Source organism: Gorilla gorilla, chromosome 10, assembly GCF_029281585.2.
Source record: "Gorilla gorilla gorilla isolate KB3781 chromosome 10, NHGRI_mGorGor1-v2.1_pri, whole genome shotgun sequence".
NCBI lineage: Eukaryota > Metazoa > Chordata > Mammalia > Primates > Hominidae > Gorilla > Gorilla gorilla.
Genome location: NC_073234.2, coordinates 44,432,986 through 44,447,341, shown reverse-complemented (window position 1 = coordinate 44,447,341; position 14,356 = coordinate 44,432,986).

The window sequence follows — 14,356 nt, the reverse complement described above, 5'->3', positions numbered from 1 at the left end:
AGTCCCTGAGATACATCTGTTGACAGCTGCAAATGTGGCAGGCCCAGACACTTTAGGAGGGACTGTCTGGACAGCAGGGGGAGGCCACCTCAATCCTGTCCTGTTTGTGATGGGGATCATGGGAGGGTGGACTCTTCCTTTAAACACCAGTCACCAGGTCCAAGGATGGTCTCCCAAATGGTCCAGCAGGACTGATGGGTCTTGGGGCTCCTGTCACTGGCTCCAGTGGTTCAGACTGCTATTGCCACCCTGGAGACCCAGATGACTCTGGGGGTCAAGGGAAGGAGGGTGGACCTCCTCCTGGACTCTGGAGCAGGACTTTCAGTTCTCCTTTCCAATCTAGGCCCCACTCCTCTCTTGACATGACCGTGAGGGGCATCTCAGGTTTCATTCCTCTACAATGTCAGGAGCCAACATAGTCCTATGAATACAGGGAGCTTTTCTATGTGAGGGGTTAGTTTTTTTTCCTTTTGGGAAGCACCTTATTAGGTCAATTCCTGGGATTCCCTTTCTCCCCCTTGTTTGAGGAAGACCTGGTCCCACAGCTTCACCTGCTTATGATAGGGAAACAACAGAGGAGCAGCCCCAGCCAGTTGTGGGCTGCAATTTGGTGAGGGCCACCTGGGACTAATTTAATGGATCCATACACTCTCCTGAGGCATTTATTTGTCCCAAGCTTCAGTTTGAAGCCCTGGAATGGAACACTAGACCTGAGGCAGATGACAACAGGAGTCAAGGGGCACAGTGCAGGTGAGCATGACTAATTCCTGCTGATCAGGCCCTCCTGCTTTGTGGATGTAGGTCATGCTCACGTCATAAGGTCTAGGGAACCCAAAGGTTAGTGACAGCAGGAGGATAGGGTGGCACATAGCTAAATGTGAATATTCCTACCCACTAGACCTCCCTGCTACATGGGTGAAGGTTGCACTTGCACCCATGGGATGACACTTGCAAAGGCCACTGGGACTTGGGGATAGAAGGTCAGAAGAAGAAAAAGTGATGCCTTTTTTTTCTCTCCATCATGTACCCTGGCTATTCTCTGGAAAGAGAGAGGAACAAAGGGATGCCATTTCCCCTCTTTCCAGATGGGTAATGAACCATTTTCAGCCTGCACTCTTCTTGAGTGCATCATAAATCACTGGAACTCCTTTGAACCTCAGACTATGGAGAAAGAAAAAAATCTTTTTTATTTTTTCTTTTTCTGTCTTCCCTTCACAGGTGGGTAATTGCATCTCTGTACTAAAAGACACTCCCTTTGGATGCATCCCCTAAACTGGGAAAAGTTTAATTTCCCCAAACCTTAAACTTCTTGGCAATCTCTTGAGGAGGGACAACTTTCCTTTATCTGTTACCCTTCATAAAACTCCAGGGTAAATAGGGCTCCATGGCTAAGGGGAAGGGAACCCAGAAGTCTGACATGCTGGAAAAAGGGTAAAAGTTCTTACCAGTTGGACTTCTGTCTTCTCTCTTTCTGTGCAAACTGGTTGCAGGAATGGTAAAAAACCACTGTATTCTCTGCCTTTCCATGAGTTCAAAAACCAGAAGTACTGGCCATTTGGCATGGCTAAGGTTGGGTAGTAAGGTGTTTAAAAGGACTTCTTAAAAAAGGAATGCTATGGTTAAAAGACTGCTTAATTAAAGATGGATATCCAAGCTATAGGTGTATTTAAAAGGCCTTTATGTCTTTTTTCTTCGTGGATCTTGTTTGTTTTTCTGGAAAAGGTTTTTTCTTCTCAGTTGACTGAATTATTTTTCTCCATTTTTGTCTGGCCACTCTTAATGCACATACAAGGGTCTCCAAGATAGCATCTGGTGGCCTGGCATTCCCTTGGAAAAGCAGATGAGGTGCCACTGACCCATTTTGGGAAAAACTCTCTTTACCCCATGGAACCCCAGGGATTAAGGGTGGATGAATCCCTCTCAAAATCTGTTTTTGTCATCCTGCTATACCTATTTATTAGGCCTTAGAAATTGCACATTTTCACCCCATCAAAAAGTGGGCAAAGGATATGAACAGACACTTCTCAAAAGAAGACATTTATGTGGCCAAAAAACATATGAAAAAAAGCTCAACATCACCGATCATCAGAGAAACACAAATCAAAACCACAGTGAGATACCATCTCACACCAGTTAGAATGGTGATTATTAAAAAGTCGGGAGGCTGGGTGTGGTGGCTCATGCCTGTAATCCCAGCACTCTGGGAGGCCAAGGCGGGCAGATCGCCTGAGGTCAGAAGTTCGAGACCAGCCTGGCTAACATGATAAAACCCCATCTGTACTAAAAATACAAAGATTAGCTAGGCATGGTGGTGGGCACCTGTAATTCCAGCTACTCATGAGGCTGAGGCAGAAGAATCACTTGATCCCAGGAGGCAGAGGTTGCAGTGAGCTGAGATCACACCACTGCACTCCAGCCTGGGTGACAGAGCAAGACTTCATGTCAAAAAAAAAAAAAAAAAAAAAAGGTCAGGAAACAATAGATGCTGGCAAGGCTGTGGAGAAAAAGGAATGCTTTTACACTGTTGGTGGGAGTGTAAATTAGTTCAACCATTGTGCAAGACAGTCTGGCAATTCCTCAGAGATCTAGAGCCAGAAATATCATTTTACCTAGCAATCCCATTACTGGGTATATAACCAAAGAATTATAAATCATTCTACTATAAAAACACATGTACACGTATGTGTATTGCAGCACTATTTACAATAGCAAAGACATAGAACCAACCCAAATGCCCATCAATGATAGACTGGATAAAGAAAATATGGTACATAAATGCCATGGAATACTACACAGCCATAAAGAATGAGATCATGTTCTTTGCAGGGACATGGATGAAGCTGGAAGCCACCATCCTGAGCAAATTAACATAGGGACAGAAAACCAAATACTGCATGTTCTCACTCATCTGTGGGAGTTGAACATTCAGAACACATGGACACAGAGGGGAACAACACACACCAGGGCCATTGGGGGGGTTGGGGGTGAGGGGAGGGAACTTAGAGGACAGGTCAATAGGTGCAGTAACCACCATGGCACATGTATACCTATGTAACAAACCTGCACTGTCTGCACATGTATCTCTCTTTTTTTAGAAGAAATAAAGAAAAAGAAAAAAAAACAATAGTAAGGAGAAATCTTCAAAGCCAATAGTATGAAGGTATGACTTTTTGATAAGGAAAGTCATGAATAAAAAAGAAAAAGAAATTGCATGTTTTCCTAGTCCTGGTTCTTGAAGGGCTCCACCCTGAGGCCAGTAATCCAGTTAGAAGATTGGCAAATGAAAAGTTATACAACTACCGGATCTCTGTCTGTCTGTGTAATTATACATGAGTTATGTGTGTGATATTTACACAAAAGAGCACTAATTGACTGGCTTAGGGAAAAATAAGTGCTTAGATAAAATATTCTTAAGAAAAATGGATGCCTTAATGCCTTTAATTCACATGGCTTTTATTTTTGAGAAATATAAAGATTATTGGTAAAATAAAAATGTCTTCGAAATGTAGACAAGTGGCCTAAATTATGCACGTCAGACATTAGGTTTGCTACATGCTTTCAGGTCATAAGCTGCTTCTTTGGCTTTTGAAAACTGTTCTACTTGTCTGCTTTATAATTTGTTAAGGCCTAGGGACATGTGGAGTTAATCATGCCCGTAACTATGCTGGAAAGAGTCAGATCTCATCTGCACCTAATACACATTTTAAATAATTTACCAGATTTTACACCAAAATTAAAATAGCTGAAAGTTAACATTGCAACATGTAATTGAGACTACTGAAAATAGATTTACATGCAAGGTGTATAGGAAGAGTAAAATGTGGTTTTGGTAAAAGAAACCACATGGCATGGGAATGTAAATCTATACCTAAGTTTAGAGAGTTAAAGGATTGTTTAAAAGCTAAAGGTTTGAACAAATTGTGGAAGGTTTATAAAAATTAATCTTGTAAAAGAAATTCATATTGACCAAACTCAAAAGGATATAATATGGTTTTTCCATAAAGTGAACATTGGAATAAAAGCACAACAAGGTTTTCTTGAGGCACTGACCTGCTCTTTTAACAAAAATTTGTAAAGGATTATAAAAGGCTTATAAGAATCTTGGCTGGGTGCAGTGGCTCACGCCTGTAATCCCTGTACTTTGGGAGGCCAAGGCAGGTGGATCACCTGAGGTTAGCATGTCAGGACTTTGACATCAGCCTGGCCAACATAGCAAAACCCCGTCTTTACTAAAAATACACATGGTGGCATATGCCTGTAATTCCAGCTACTCAGGAGGCTGAAGCAGGAGAATCACTTGAACCCAGGAGGTGGAGGTTGTAGTGAGCTGAAATCAAGATCTTGCCACTGCACACCAGCCTGGGTGACAGAGGGAGACTCTATCTCAAAAAAAAAAAAAAAAAGGGTTTATAAGAATCTCAACTCATGGTCAAACCGATTAAGATTGGATGGATTTGTCTGTAAGGTTTCATTAAAAAATTGAGGTTGACTAATGCAAGGGTAAAATTTGGTTTTCTGTCTCTTGAACAAGATTTTCATGTAATGAAAAATTTTGGTTTGTCTTGTGAATAAACTACTGAAAAAAAAGGGAAGGACAAGAGACTAGTTGTTTGGAAAACTAGGTCTTCCCCCTTAATGAGTAAAGGTTTATTCCTTTTTAAAATTTGAGTCATCATTTTGACTAAATGGATGACTTATGGTAACCTGAAATTCTATTAAGCATTTTAAGCCTTTAACATATATTTGATAGGCTTCCCAAAATCAAATTTCAGCTTCAAAATTGTCTTTTCTAACCCCAAACTTTTGGATGCTACAGAGTTTGCTACAGATGCTCCCCTGGAGCATCCAAAGGAGAGGTAATTGGGATTATTTGACATATTTAGTTACATAAGATTGTCAAAATAAACTAGTGTTTGACCTTCAGGTTATATTTTAGTGAATAATGTTAATCTATGTTTGAAAATTACATGGCATTTCTAAAATTCTGATGTCTGAGTATGTGTTATCAATCATTATTAAGGTTATTGTGTTGGGTTGTTGTAAACCACAGATGTGACCAAATTTCTTTGTCAATTTTGTTTTTGACTGTAAGTACCCTAGGACATTTTGATATTCACAGACATTTGTTGTCTTGTTTTGATCCTATTCAAAGACAGATTATAGTCCTCCAGTGCAGGTTTCTGATAACTTTGGAGACTGCAAAAAAGAGTTGACTGGGTGGACTGAACTAGTGGAAGACTAAGGTAATCTTTCTTGACTTTTTGTTTGGAATATTGCTAATACTTTATTTTGTTTTTCAGAGTTAGGGAAGCTTTTATTTTGAGTTATTTGAAGATTTTGACAGTTGTGGAGGTGAACTGCCCAATGATTTCTGACTGCAGCTCAGAAGAGACAAGAGGGACAGGCCATCAAACTCTAAGTAGTCATAGAACTGGAGCCTTAGGCGATGATTCTCTTTTTCACCAGGGACCCTTAGATAGGCCTCTGAGAGAGATCCGGCTGCTGTTTCCCCCAAACAATGTCTCCTGTCAGCATGAAGCAGTTGAGATCAGTCATCATCCTTATCCTAATGGCAGTTAGATGTACCTTTTCAGAGGGGGATTGATGGCAGTGGCAGTCTGCCTAGAGTGGACACTGCCACTGCACTGGCTACAGTGGGGAGGTGGGAGTGTGGCAGCAGGAGCAGCTGTAGGAGCAGCTGTAGCAGCAGCAGTGGTGGTGAGGGGACCCCTGTGGCCCACATCCCCTGTTTCCCACATCCCTGAGGCAACCGACTCTACCACTCCCACTCTCACATGGCCAAGTGGGATCTGCTCACAGCCCAGAGCCTCTGCTGCTCTGGACCCTGGCCCCATGTTGCCACTCTTACCTGCTGCTGCCATGAGGAGGGCATGGGGAGGAGGTGGACCTTCCCCGGAGCCCACTGCCCTTGGGCCAGGATGAGTCACCTGCTGGTGGGGGAGCAGTATGGTCAGGCAGAGAGGGTCCCTGAAGCAGAGCTGGGTTTGGGATGGTGCCACACTAGCAAATGAAGTGCAGAGGCCTGGTCCAGGACATGGAGCTGGGCCTCGCTATAGGGGCCCATGGCAGGAAGTGGGTGTGACACCCACTTCAGGAACCCAGTCAGTGGCATGGCCACTGCCTGAGGGTGCTGTGTTCCTGAGCCTTGGGAGGATGCTTTGCATGGAGCTGCCCAGGGCCATGTCCCTGTGGTCTGCCCTCCATTGGGGTGACTGTTGAGCCTGACACTTCCAAGGACCAGGCCCAGGGCCCTCAATCTGCTCCCAGAGGCAGACCCCTGGGCAGGGCTGCAAGCCAGACAAGGGGGAGCTCTGGGCTGCCCCTGAGTTCTGGGGACAAGTGGGAGCCCCTCTCCTTCTCAGTTGGTGGGGCAGGAGCTCTCAGGTGCAGCTGCAGCTGTCCTGCCACCACTGTGGAACCAGGCATTTTTGCACTCTTGGGGCCCAGGAAGGCTCCCTTAGCCCTGCAGGCTCGGGGTGTCTGCTCCTGCTGCTTGGCCTCTCCTTGCTCCCTGTGCCTGCTCCAATCTTGGAGCAAGATTGGGGCTGAGCCTGGGTGCTGTGTCCTTGCCTTAGAGATCAGTGAAATTTGGAACTTGAGAGAGATGATTTAGGGTACCTGGTAGAAGAAATTTCTAAGCAGCAAAGCATTCAAGAGGAAGCAGAGCATAGAAGTTTGAAAAATGTTCAGCCTGATGATGCAGTAGAAAATAAAAACCCATTTTCTGGGGAGAAATTCAAGCTGACAGCAGAAATTTGCATAAATAACAAGGAGCCAAATGCTAATCAGCAAGACAATGGGGAAAATGTCTCCAGGGCATGTCAGAGAACTTCGTGGCAGCCCCTCCCATCATAGGCTCAGAGGCCTAGGAGGGAAAATGGTTTCCTGGGCCAGGTCCAGGGCCCCCCTGCTGTACATAGCTTCAGAACTGATTCCCTGCATCCCAGCCACTCTAGCTGTGGCTAAAAATGGCCAAGGTACAGCTTGGGCCATGGCTTCAGACGGTGCAAGCCCCAAGCCTTGGCAGCTTCCATGTGGTGTTAGTCCTGAAGATACACAAAAGTCAAGAAACGAGGTTTGGGAACCTCCACCTAGATTTCAGAGGAGGTATGGAAATGCCTGGATATCCAGGCAGAAGTTTGCTGCAAGGGTGGAGACCTCATGGAGAACCTCTGCTAGGGCAGTGTGGAAGGGAAATATGGGGTTGAGGCCCCCACATAGAGCACTGCCTAGTGGAGCTGTGAGAAGAGGGCCACCATCCTCCAGACCCCAGAATGGTAGATTCACCAACAGCTTGCACCATGTGCCTGGAAAAGCTGCAGACACTCAATGCCAGTGGTGAAAGCAGTAGGTAAGGGGGCTATACTCTGCAAAGCCACTGGGGCAGAGCTGCCTAAGGCTGTGGGAGCCCACCTCTTGCATCAGCATGACCTGGATTTGAGACATGGAGTCAAAGGAGACCATTTTGGCACTTTAAGGCTCATAGGTGGAAGGGACTTGCCTTGTCTCAGATGAGACTTTGGACTTGAACTTTTGGGTTAGTACAGGAATGAGTTAAGAATTTGGGGGACTGTTGGGAAGGCACGATTGTATTTTGAAATGTGAAGACATGAGATTTGGAAGAGAACGGCAGCAGAATGATATAGTTTGGCTGTGCCCCCACCCAAATCTCATCTTGAATTGTAATCCCCATAATCCCCATGTGTTGTGGGAGGGACCCAGTGAGAGTTACTTTAATCATGGGGGCAGTTTTCCCCATGCTGTTTAATATGGTTTGGCTGTTTCCCCACCCAAAGCTCATCTTTAACTCCCACAATTCCCATGTGTCATGGGAGGGACCCAGTGGAAGGTAATTGAATCATGGGGGGCAGGTCTTTATCATGCTATTCTCATAATAGTGAATAGCCTCATGAGATCTGATGATTTTAAGAAGAGGACTTCCACTGCCCAAGCTCTCTCTCTTTACCTGCTCCCATCCATGTAAGATGTGACTTGCTCCTCCTTGCCTTCTGCCATGATTGTGAGGCCTCCCCAAACATGTGGAACTGTAAGTCCATTAGGCCGTTTTTCTGGTATAAATTACCCAGTCTCTGGTATGTCCTTATCAGCAACATGAAAATGGACTAATATGGTAAATTGGTACCAGTAGAGTGGGGTGCTGCTGAAAAGATACTTGAAAATGTGGAAGCGACTTTGGAACTGGGTAGCACTTTGGATGAAAAAAATATTTTATTATGGGATTATGTGATAGGCACACAATTGTATAAATTTAGTAAAAATTATCAAACTCCATACTTACAAAAAGTTCAATGAATGAATTTAATAAATTATACTTCAATAAAAAAAAACCAAGCACAAACAAACAGGAAGGATCTCTCACCTACAAAGGAAGCAATGCAAAGACCAAAGCTGATCATAAAAATGTCTCCAAACTCTCCTCAATTCTCTGCTGTTAAGAGAGTCCCAGGTACATTTAGAAGAGAAGAATTACTAGAGTCTGAAAGTTTAATCTACTCCTCCTAGCAAAATTCCAACTACTTGACCCATTCATTCAGAAATTCAATCATTAAACCTGTCTAACACCAAAGAAAGAAGATCCTGTTGCTGAAGATCCACCAAAAGAATTGATTTACTCGGTGTGGTGGAGACTGCCAGCTGTCCCACAATATATAATTTTCTTCTTCTTTCATATTAATAAAATGTTTAGCTGAATGTATGGCTGCTCAGAATGAGAAACAGTTTCAGCCTTTCTTGCAGCTAGGTGTGACAATGTGACTAAATTCTGGCCAATGTATGTGACCACAGTGAGGCATGCAAAACATCCATGTTTTGCTCTTAAAGGGTGGAGGCCTGCCTCCCTTTCCCCATTCCTGCTGGCTGGAGCCATCTTGGATGATAAGATGGCAGAGCAAAAAGACAGAAGGAGTCTGGGCCCCTGACCACTTAATAAAGACCAAATACCATATCATTCCAGGTTTTTCTAGAAAAGTCTGCCAGACTTTTCCAGAAAAGTCTGCCAGACTTTTCCAGAAAAGTCTGTTGTGTGTAATCTACTGTTAGTTTTGGTGTCTGTGACATGCAGCAGAGGCAACATCTTACAATAAGAATACAATCTACTGAGACTAATTTATCAATCCAGGAGCCCCATTGAGTGTGGGCAGTTGTGGGCAGTGAGTGTCAGAAAGTGTGGTCTGAATAACTGCCCACACTCAATGGCAGAAAGATTAACCATTCAGAAAGATTGGAAGAATAGGAAGGAAGATGCAAAGGAGAGAGAAAGGAAGGAAGGCAGAAATGGGAGAGAGAGAAAGAGAGAGACTGACTGACATTTCTATCCAGCCCTGACAGCTGTAGTATTTTTCTGCTGAGCAACAAGGAGCCCAGCATCAACCTAGAGAAGATGGCTGTGATTGGCAAACCTCTCTTTCTTCACATAGGGAACAGAACCCAATGTGAGAAATTCCAGGAACTACTGAAGCTATTCTGCTAGTGGGATGGGGAGGCTCTTTTGTGTTCCTGGTTCTAGATCTGAGCCCAAAGCTCATGAAAAATCTCCTGTGAATAGGGTGTGAAGAATTATTGGACGGGCCACTGGGATGTCAAAGGATGACCCTAAGAGACTGTCTGGAGAGGAGAGGAAGAAAGTTTCTTGCAGATGGAAAATGCAAAAGGCAGGAAATTATTCTGAATTTAGTTTGCTCCAAATTATGCCAATGGTGGAGAAGAAAGGGCATAAACATACATGGGCAAAGTCAAATCAACAGAGAAGAAGATGGGGGCTGGGCATGGTGGCTCAGGCTTATAATCCCAGCACTTTGGGAGGCCATGGCAGGAGAGCTGCTTTAGCCCAGGAGTTCAAGGCCAGCCTGGGTGATATAGTGAGACCTCGTCTCTAACATAAAAATTTAAACATCAGCCAGGTGTGGTGGTGTGTGCCTGTAGTCCCAGCTACTCGGGAGGCTGAGGTGGGAGGATCGTTTGAGCCTGGGAGGTAGAGGTTGTAGTGAGCTGAGATGGTGCCACTGCAGCAGAACAGAATCCTGTCTCAAAAATAAATAAATACACAAATAAATAAAATAATAGAGACAAAGATTGTAGCGAGTAGTCCCTGGGACTCAGACAAACCCTTACCCTGTGAAAATGCAGTGAAAGATTGAAAAAGGGCTTAGAAATTGGAAGATAAGGAACTACCCATTCCCACAGGTTTACAGGAGAGGACATCTGCAGGAACTAAGCAGGCAGAAAAACACTTTTCATCAGGAACAGGCATCTAGAAGCACACATTGGAAATCTATGATGAGAATTTCCAAGTAAAATAAAGACACAGAAAAGTGTCATAAATTGAAGATGAAGAAGAAACTGATCAAATATACCCCCTCTAAATACTGTTAACAGCAAACAAAGGTCCTATACTCTTGCTTGAGCAAATTGCTAGAAGGGTTCAAAACAGCTACAACTCTAGAAGAATTCTAGAAGTAATTCTTCTCTTCTAAAACAGTTGCTGCCTCCAAGAATTTAAAGAGTGTCAGGCTTGGAGGGGCCCACAGCCTTGGTGAGCTTGAAATGCAGCCTTTTACTAACTTAAAAACACTAATACCTGTTAGTGAATAGCGCTGCAATAAACATATGTGTGCATGTGTCTTTATATCAGCATGATTTATAATCCTTTGGGTATATACCTAACAATGGGATGGCTGGGTCAAATGGTATTTCTAGTTCTAGGTCCCTGAGGAATCGCCACACTGACTTCCACAATGGTTGAACTAGTTTACAGTCCCACCAACTGTGTAAAAATGTTCCTATTTCTCCACATCCTCTCCAGCACCTGTTGTTTCCTGACTTTTTAATGATCGCCATTCTAACTGGTGTGAGATGGTATCTCCTTGTGGTTTTGATTTGCATTTCTCTGGTGGCCAGTGATGATGAGCATTTTTTCATGTGTCTTTTGGATGCATAAATGTCTTCTTTTGAGAAGTGTCTGTTCATATCCTTTGCCCACTTTCTGATGGGGTTGTTTGTTTTTTTCTTGTAAATTTGTTTGAGTTCTTTATAGTTATTGCAGCACTATTCACAATAGCAAAGACTTGGAACCAACCCAAATGTCCAACAATGATAGACTGGATTAAGAAAATGTGGCACATATACACCATGGAATACTATGCAGACATAAAAAATGGTGAGTTCATGTCCTTTGTAGGGACATGGATGAAGCTGGAAACCATCATTCTCAGCAAACTATTGCAAGGACAAAAAACCAAACACCACATGTTCTCACTCATAGGTGGGAATTGAACAATGAGAACACATGGACACAGGAAGGGGAACATCACACACCGGGGCCTGTTGTGGAGTGGGGGGAGTGGGGGGGGATAGCATTAGGAGATATACCTAATGTAAATGACGAGTTAATGGGTGCAGCACACCAACATGGCACATGTATACATATGTAACAAACCTGCACGTTGTGCACTTGTACCCTAAAAGTTAAAGTATAATTTAAAAAAAACACTAATACATGTTAGTTGTAGAAATATTGGAAATAAAATTTTAAAATAAGAATTTTTCTCATTTTTATTGTTCAAGAAAAACACTTAGTGGTGAGTTTTGTTATATAACTTTCTAGTTTTTTTTTTTTTTTTGAGACAGAGTCTTGCTCTGTCGGCCAGTCTGGAGTGCAGTGGCACAATCTCGGCTCACTGCAACCTCTGCCTCCTGGACTCAAGCAATTCTCCTGCCTCAGCCTCCTGAGCAGCTGGGATTACAGGCGTGTGCCACTACGCACAGCTAATTTTTGTATTTTTAGTAGAGACAGGGTTTCACCATATTGGCCAGGCTGCTCTCGAACTCCTGACCTCAGGTATTCCGCCCACCTTGGCCTCCCAAAATGCTGGGATTATGGGTGTGAGCCACCACGCCGGGCCCCTTCTAGTTTTATAAATTATGTATTTATAATTATATTATTAATATGTTTATATTATAGAAACAATATATTATAAATATTATTTAAATACAATAATATCAATATTAAATACAATAATATAATATTATTTAAATTATATTTAATAATAATAAGTAATAATATTTAAAAGTTAATAACATTTATATTTAATATTTACTTAAATATAAATATCATTTAAATACAATAATATTTATAATATGATATTTAAATACAATCATATTTATAATATAAATATTTAAATACAATAATATTTAGACTATTATATTTAAATACAATAATATTTAGAATATTATATTTAAATACAATATTTATAACATAAAATGATAATATAGTCAACTGACCTTTATCTTGCTGGTCTATAATAGCATTCATGTACCTATCTACCTCTGTCTCTGGGAAATACTCTTACTGTGTGGTTTAAATAGAAGATGTCATCATCTTAGAGATCCCACCTAACCCAACCTCCATTAGTTGATCAAGGAATGAGCATCTGACCAAAGCTAGGCTGTTCATAGAACCTTGGACTCCTGGCTACGGTCAGTTGATTCAGGGACTTGTTACAGGCCAGGTCGGGTTCATCCTGCCCACGCATGGTAAATCTATCTTCATGACACAGGTTTTGCAAGAGAGAAAAGATTCATTCGCAAGGCCACTGAGTGAGGAGGCAGGAGAACAGCTCTCAAATCTGCCTCCTTGAAGATAATGCTTGGGGATATTTATGGGTTAGGGAAGTGGGGTGGTCTAAATATGGGGAAAGATGATTGGCAGTAAGGAAAAATGAAGCAACAGATCCATTCTGCACAGGCATAGTCAGAATTCATGGCATTTCATAGAATATATATACAGAAAATGAAAACATTAGCATGATCTGAGGGTGAGTTTTGGACCCCCCAATGTCAAAAGGCCATCTGCACAGACCCCGTTGAGGGACAGTAGTCTCAACCAGTTTGAACTGGACAAGAGCTGGCCCAGGTTCCTGAAAAACAACTAAAGTGACTATTACCATGGTGACCTATGAATGCTATCAAATAGTCAGTTAAGGTTAAGTTTCAGCATCCAGCAACAGCCTTCAGCTATACGGGGGCCTTCAGGTTCACGGATAAAGGAAGAAAGAATAACAAAAAGCAAGGGACCAAAAGTAAGCAGGGCAGGCAGACCTGATCAAATTGCAAACTAAGCCCTTGGTTTCAGATTGTCACCTGCCAGGTATTTTGTTTGTTTGTTTTTTGTTTTTGGGACAGGGTCTCACTCTGTTGCCAAGACTGGAATGTAGGGATATGATCTTGGCTTACTGCAGCCTCAAACTCCTGGGCTCAGGTGATCCTCCCACCTCAGCCTCCTGAGTAGCTGGAACTACAGGTGCATGCCACCACTACACCCAGTTAATTTTTATATTTTTTGTAGAGTAGGGATTTTGCCATGTTGCCCAGGCTGGTCTTCAACTCCTGAGATCAAGCAATCTGTCTGCCTCGGTCTCCCAAAGTGCTGGTATTACAGGTGTGAGCCACCTGTAATCCCACCTGTGCCTGGCCACCTGCCAAGTATTTTTGAAGGTCGGCTCCAATGACAGCCAGTTCTAACTTCGGTCTGATGAGAAAGCTAGGAGACGTGTGGCTGGGAACCACCCAAGGATGTGTCGCTATGAAGAGGAAACTAGTCTCAGACCCCTAATCAGCTCGTCCTTGACTGTTAAATATGCACACCCAATTTTTTCATTCCTCACCCCTCATGTTCCATGTCAGAAATTCTAAAAGGAAGATCAGATCCAGTCTATCATGGTTGGAAGTTTTTAAAAATTTAAAAATTTTTTTTAGATGAAGTCTTGCTCTGTTGCCCAGGCTGGATGCAGTGATGTAATCATAGCTCACTGCAGCCTTGACCTCCTGGCCTAAAGTGACCCGCCCACCTCAGCCTCCTGAGTAACTAGGACTACAGGTATGTGCCACCCTGCCCAGCTAATTAAAAAAAAAAAAATTACTTTTTGTAGTGACAAGGGTCTCACTATGTTGCCCAGGCTGATCTCAAACTCCCGGCTTCAAGTACTACTCCCACCTCAGCCTCCCAAAGCACTAGGTTTACAGGTGTGAATCATCATGCTTGGCTTCAAAGGAACACTTTGTTGTTCTGTTAAATTAAGTTTAGCCTAAAGCTCCTCCTTACATATATTAAGTCTGGGATAAAGTTTTCTCTGTATAATGAACTGTAACCTAATTGGCTGTGAAAACAGACTGTATCAATCACTGAGTTTCAGTCAATCAAAGGAGGCCAACTGTTCAAACTGTGTTCAAATAAGGCAAATGCCCACTGAGCTATTACCATTCTGGCTGTTTCTGTACCTCACTTCATTTTCTGTACGTCACTTTCCTTTTTCTCTCC